This window comes from Mandrillus leucophaeus, unplaced genomic scaffold, assembly GCF_000951045.1.
Source record: "Mandrillus leucophaeus isolate KB7577 unplaced genomic scaffold, Mleu.le_1.0 Scaffold601, whole genome shotgun sequence".
Lineage (NCBI taxonomy): Eukaryota > Metazoa > Chordata > Mammalia > Primates > Cercopithecidae > Mandrillus > Mandrillus leucophaeus.
Window position 1 is genome coordinate 435,896 of NW_012106487.1, and position 7,289 is coordinate 443,184.

General features: G+C 37.4%; 1 pseudogene across 1 annotated transcript in view; it reads right to left on the minus strand.

Moving 5' to 3' along the window:
* The window catches only part of LOC105553679, a 16,844-nt pseudogene extending 10,668 nt beyond the window's left edge, over positions 1–6,176 (minus strand). The window contains exons 1-2 of the transcript XR_001008191.1: positions 5,827–6,176; positions 186–238 (exon numbers count right to left, since the gene is read on the minus strand). The product of XR_001008191.1 is annotated as a histamine N-methyltransferase-like (transcript). The remainder of the gene's footprint in view (positions 1–185; positions 239–5,826) is intronic.
* Positions 6,177–7,289: the final 1,113 nt, after the last annotated feature.

Genomic DNA, 7,289 nt, shown 5'->3' on the forward strand with positions numbered 1-7,289 from the left:
GTAAATCTCTGGGGGCATTAATGTTAGTTGAAGTAATATTGCTAGTTTTAATAAGCTGATTTCTTCCATCAGCAAAAAGAAAAAAAAAAAGAAAAAGAAATCTTCCTTTAAAAATGAACAATATTGTTATCACACAGCATAATGTTTGAAGTGAAATATAAACTTTAAAAATATATTATTCATACCTGCACCTCCGCCTATGCTGAGAATCTTAATTTCTGATTTTGTGTCTCCAATCCTGAAAGAAAAAATTATGTAGTTTTAGAAAAATGTGTTAGGTGCTTTGTGAAATCTGATTATCTAGTCTAGTTTAAGAGAACAGACTAAAAATACAATGAATGAAAACTAGGCCAACATGAAAGTTCCCAATTATACCAGTTACACTGCCATCTTTAGAGTATATTTCAAAATACAGGTTATATTCATTAACAGTCTTGAACTGGGAGACTTGGAAATGGCAGTAATTACATCTCAGAGGTAGAAAATGCCATTTGTTTGAATCTTGTTTGGAGAACAAGAATAGAAAAAGTGGAGTTTTGAGTCTGGTAATATAATAAGCCACCCATCGTAGATAGGGAAAAGGCTCAGGTGGTTCCCACTATCTGTAATGTCTGCCTTCTTTCCTCTCCCACCCCTTTTTACCTTCCTTTTAATGAACAAATGTTTATTAAACATGTATTATGTGTATTCTATCCTAGGCATTAAAAAAACAGATATCACTTTGCTCTCAAAATGAAATGTGAGATAATAAAGCCCTGAATTATGACTCAGGTACTAGAAATAGAATGAAGTAGATAGATTGGGAAATAAGCCAGTAGGACTTGCTGTTAGATTGAAGTGAAGACATAAGAAAAAAAAAATATGAGTGTGCAATGACTTCCCTGTTTCAGGCTTGGATGACTGGGAAAAGGGTGATGCCAAAAAGGAAGCTGAGAAATATAGTTTGGCAGCAAACTTATGTTTTGTCAGGGCTTTTTAAAAAAATAAATACAAATTCGGCAAACATTTGAATTTGCAAGATTTAAGCTGGGAGAAGAGAAATCAGGGTCAGTGATGTATTCTGGAGAATCATCATCATAAAGTAATGGTCAATGCTAGAAGAGTAGATTCCATCACCCAAAGATATTGCAGAGTTAGAGTAGTAGTGGATGGTGATGCAATACCAACTTCTAAAGATAACTGGATTGTGAAGAATACACAAAGAAGACAGAGAAGAAAAGAAAGCACAGAGAAGTACTAGAGTAACTGGAGGCAGAGAAAGCCCTTAGTCGTGGCAAAAGCAGCAGAGTGTACTACTTAAAAAAGGAAAAATCTATACCAAATTTGGCAATATAAGTGTCTTTAATAATAGCAGTTTTAAAAGAAGACTGAAGACTGCAGTCAGATGGCAATGGGATTAAAAGTGAGCTCAAAAATGAGGAAGCAGATCTGGAGTCTGTTGAAAAAGGATGAAAGAGAGAAGGAAAAGAGATGACTGCTACAGGGGAACCATGAAGGGAAAAGGATGGTGTTTGTTTCTTTGGACTGTGGGGTGGTAAACAAACCTGTGTTTTCTCTTCATTGCAAAAGCTTGCACAGTCACAGGATGGGAACAAAGGTTGAAGTAAGGTTCTAAAGGAATCTTGCAAAGTCTAGGGTCAAGAACACCTATAAATGAGTTGCCTTTTTCAGTTCTAATTATCCTCCAGTTCATAATCCTGCATCCTAACACATCCATTTCTATCTTAACCTTTTGTTCATTCTTTAAAATGCTTACATCTATGACAGCATAGGGAGGCTATGAAGCAGAGGACCCAAGTTGAAATCCCAGGTTACTGATACGTACCTTGAGCAAGTTATTTGACATCTCTGTGAAATAAGATAATAATATCACCTCTCTTGTAGGATTATTAGTAACTGTTTCTAATTCATGGAGAAATTGTGAGGATTCAATTATTTAATTCATGTAAAGCTCTTAGAAATGTAACTGCACATGACAAGCACTCCACATATATTAGAAATTATTATGATTCTAGGCACATGTAAGTGACTTACGTGAATTACCTCTTTGAATCCTTAAAATTCCTCTATGAGTTAGAGACTATTATTCATCCCATTTCACATATTATAATGACATCAAATAATTATTGAAAACTTACTATTTTCTAGCCAAGGATTTAAAAGTTTTATATGCAACACCAATAACCAAGTTTACTATTTATAGTTATATACTATAATTTTTCCTGCCCCCAAGCCCTGCCCCACCATCTACCCCCAAATAGGGGATTGAAGAATTCCTCTATAGGGAAACAAATCATCTCAGTAATAAAGTTAACATGATTTTATATCTGAGGATCACCCAGGAAAGAGCTGAGTCCACACTCAATTACTCAGTGAGCTACTCACTCAACAAACCCTGCCCTGACTTACACAAAGAGAATCTGACTACCTTTTAGTGCGTCATTATTTGATTGAACAGAAAACCAAGGCTCATTAGGCAGTTGGGGAGCGGTCGAACATAAGAAACAGAGACTGAAAGAGGCAGAGTGAGCAGAGGAACATTTTGTAATGAATAAGAAGGTATTACATCTGAGAATGATGAAAAGAATGCTATAGAAAACATTCTTGGAAATTAAAAATATAATAGTAAAAAATTAATAGATGGGCTGAAAGAGAAAGTCATAGCAAACTGGAAATACAAGAAAATTAAGTAATCAATCCAGGAGGTATTTGATGAGCAAAAGTTTCAGAAAAAGAAAACAGAAGGGAGGAATGATTACCAAAGTTCCTCATAACTGAAGGGTCTGAATCTCAACCGAAATAGCCCAGGGAGTACCCACAAAATGGGTGAAAAGGAACCATTTCACAACTCACTATTTTAAAATTTCAGAGTACTAGAGATAAGAAGATTCTAAAAAGTTCAAAATAGGGAAAACAAAACACATAATGTGAAGTTATTCCACAAGCCAAGGATGAGAATTTTGAGTAGCATTTGATTTCTTTTTTTCTCTTGTGTGAGACAGGCTCTCACTCTGTCATCTCGACTGAGTGCAGTGTCGCAATCATGTCTCACTGAAGCCTTGATCTCCCGGACTTAAGCAATCTTCCCACTTCAGCTTCTGGAGTAGCCAGTGCTACAGGTGCACGCCACCTTGTTCAGCTAATTTTTTTACTTTTTCTGTAGAGATGGGATCTTGCTGTGTTGCCCAGGCTTGTCTCAAACTCCTGGGCTCAAGTAATCTTCCTGCCTCAGTCTCCCAAAGTGCTGAGATTACAGGCACGAACCAACACACCTAGCCAGTATTTTATTTGTTAACAGCAATTCTGGTATCTAAAAGACAATGTAAAATTACCTTTAGATGTATGATACAAAACTATTTTCAGTATACAGTTCTATATCCAGTCAAACTGTCTAACGATGAACATAGAACCAAGGGATTTTTAAACATACAAAGTCTCAAAAAGTTTACCTCTCATTCACTCTTAAAGCTTTTAAAGAATTAGTTCAGGAAACAAACGACTGAGGAAACAAAGAAAAGAAAGGCATGAGATACAGAATCAGGGAATCAAATACTTCAGAAAGAAAATGATTCTCAGAAAGTGAAATAAACTCCCTCCTTAATAGTTGTAGAGCAGGCCAAAGCAGATCTTCCTAAACTGAAAAAAAGAACAGAAGGCTTCAGAAAAGTTGTTCCCTTGGGGTAAAATAAACAGATTCCTTGATATGTTTGCATATATTGAGATGAGATTAGTATATCTGCTTCGGAATCAAAGTAGTAATAGGTACATAGAGAACTAAGAAAAGAAACCAAAATTAAGGCAATAGTCAACTCTAGGGAAAACAAAAAGTTGTACATAAAGGAAATGTAAGCATAGTATAATATATTGCTTAATTATTAATCATATGTACATAGGCAAAATAACATAAACACTCAAATTATTTAACCAAAATTTTGACTAAATATAGTGACATGAAAGGGTGGGAAACACGCATGCTAATTAGCTAGTCTAGTACAGCAAAATGAATAAATAGAAAAATAACATGTTATTTTGAATTATGAAAGAAAATTCCATAAATAACTAAAAGATTTCAAAGTGCTGAAAGTGGTTGCTTCTGGAGAGTGAGAATCAAGAATGGAGTGGGTGGGATTTGTTATAGGCCCCACCCACTCTAGAACCATTTGATTGTTTTTAGAACCATTTGATGTTTTAAAACATGAGCACGTCTTGCTTCAATAAAAATTTAATAGGCTCGCTCCATACTCAATTAGCACAGTGAGCCACCAACTCAACAAACCCTGCCCTAACATACACAAAGCGTATCCTAATCACGTTTTGGTACTTCATAACTCAGACAACTTTAAGCAACAATTTTAAAGGTTCTTCAGCTAAATCTTATTTCAAACACTACCTTCAGGAAAAAATTACTTTTTAAATAAATGACACTGAGTCTGATCATTCCTAACTATATACTATTGTTAAAAGACAAACAGTGTGCCCTTAAAAATTCTTTAGTCTTTCACAGATTTTATAATATTTCCAGTTAGATTTAAACTTTGAAGATAAGGAAGGGGTCATTCATCATTTATTACATTATCTCCATCCACAGCACCTCTTCAAACCAAACTGTGTATGGCTGAAGAAAACCAAGGATCTGGTAAGCTACAGACATGAGCAATACTTTTGGTACTGAAAAAGAATTGAGAAATTAGCTCATAATTAGCTCATTACCTTTAACTTTAGAAGTGAGCAAGGAAACCCAAAGAGGTTAACTATAATTAGTTCCTAGATAAGAAGTTATCTGTATTTGCCATCTGCTTTGATGTTTGGCATCCTTATCCTATTATATATTAATTTTTAATATATAGTATCCTATTTTTTGAAAGCTAACATTTAAAATCTGAATCATGTTAAATAGAAAGGGAAATAAAATTTTATATACATCTAATAATGCCTGCTCTGGTCAGACGTAGGTACTGCCCTGGTGAAAGAATTTCAGGCCTATAATAGAGAAATTTAGCAAAAGATAAAATACCACTTTCCTTTGCTGTTTGCAAATTGGATCCATAGTCATTTCTTCCCAGTTTTCCATTATTATTTCCTGAAGCAGAGTGAGTTACAGCAAATCACCCCTAGAGAGGTGATTTGATTATCTTTAGCATGTGGAATCTGTTACTCTCATAATGCTTATCAGCTCTGACACAAATTGAACACATTAATCACCCCAAAAAAGAACTCTGCAAGAAGGATAGGAACCAGTGAGTTTCACTGATAATGGGAAAATGGTTCTTTCTTTAAGGAACACGTTGCTAATATTAAGTTGAAAGAAAAAGACAATTTTGGGGAAGACAGTGATAACTATAACAATGGATAAGGAAAATGAATTTAAATAGATATTATGAGAACTGAGGGACTCAGTCCTCAGGGCACATCTTACTTTGGCAATTATTTATATTTGATTCTAATGAAAAGTATACCAGACTCCCTTTGGGCCTTTTCGGGGATGTAAAATTTGGAGGAGGGCTGAAAAGTCTGAGTTCGAAGATTAGCATCTTATCTTTTTCCAAATGAACATGGATTTGTGCCTTCAAATGGTTAACGCTTATCTGTATGCAGCTGGAAATACAGCACAAAAGGGAGCCTTTAAGTGTTTAAAGCAAACGTAGAACCAAAGCACTGCAGGAGAAAGGCAGGGCAGGGCAGCGAGGAGGGGGACGAGGGGGAGTTGCTATCAGTAACTCGCCCTTATCCCCGTGCCCAGCCTGCGAGGCTGAGCTAGACCCATCTATCACTGACGCACAGCGAGTCTCAGGCTTGTCCCTTTGACAACAACGTCCCTTTTGTTACCTTGCTATTATGCCTGGCAGCTTCTTGTCCATGAATTCCTGCATGCACTGGTGTTCCGTGGAATGGCTGAGAAACCTCCGGAAAGATTCAGCATATCTCCCGTGGTCAGAAGACAAGCTCCTCATGGAAGATGCCATGTTTGGTTTTCTGAGAAAGACAGAGTGGGAAGCAAGGTTTAACTTCCCCTCCTTCTCTTCCCAGTTCCCTCATTCTTTCCCCACCCCCACCAGTTTCTATCCAAAAAAAAAAAAAAAAAAAAAAAAACGCTAGGCTTGTTTTGAATTTAACATGCACCAAAGGCTGGCGTGCAGAGTTCATTGCTGACTCAATGTTTGAACAGCACTTTGCACTGATACTTTAACCCCTACACGGTTGTTTTATAAGAAATAGAAGTACTAAAGCAAGGCTGTAAATACACTGCTAAAACTTTTCAAACTCCTGATGTTGAAAGGTCATGAAAACAGACTGTATTCAAATCACTTCCTGTTTTGCCAGCAGAGCCACAAGTAAGTTCCAAGTGTGAAAGTGACTGTTCGAAGTGGCAAATGCAGGATGAAAAGGACAGCTACACAGCACTCTCAGAAATCTACAGCAGTGAAATCTTTGACGAAAGACTGTCATCTGCCTCTGGGCTTTCTACAGGATTGTTCTGGCCTTTCTACAGGATTGTTCTGGCCTTTACATCCCTCAGCACTTAAATTTTCAACTTATCTGCTGCATTTCTTCAAATGCTGATTTGTGGTAACTCAAATTATCTTAAGAGGAAGTCACCAAGGAGGAGCCCAAGAACTCGTAGCTAGAAGCTGTCAGAAGCTGCATTTAGGGAATTGAGAGTGGTGAGAGAAGTCTTGGAGCAAGAATGCAGGACACCAGGGTAAAAGCCCAGTCCGTAGAATCCTTCCCTAAGCACTTGGAACACGACGAGGTCAAAGACAGTTCGCTTGGCTGGTTGAGCCTTTGGAAACCCAGTGGTGTCACCCACCAGAAGACCCAAAGCTTCAGAGTACTCACACACAGTCTTTCTCCTGGGAAGTGGTCTTTAAGAAGGTATCTAATTCTTTATCTAATACTGAGTTGTTAATAATAGCATCCAACTCATGGAGGAGTTGTGAGGATCAAATGAGTTAACTCATTATAAGTCTCTTAGAAATATGTCTGCTTAAACCGTCCCCTTCTAATTGAGCTCCCAAACTGCCCTCTAAGCATTCAAAACACTCCCCAACTCCCTTTGTTTTCTGTTTGTTTGTTTGTTTTTGTTTTTTGAGACGGAGTCTCGCTCTGTCGCCCAACCTGGAGTGCCATGGTGCGATCTCCGCTGACTGCAACCTCTGCCTCCTGGGCTGAAGTGATTCTCCTGTCTCAGCCTCCCGAATAACTGGGATTACAGGCGCCCGCCACCACGCCTGGCTAATTTTTATATTTTTAGTAGAGATGAGGTTTCACCATGTTGGTCAGGCTGGGGT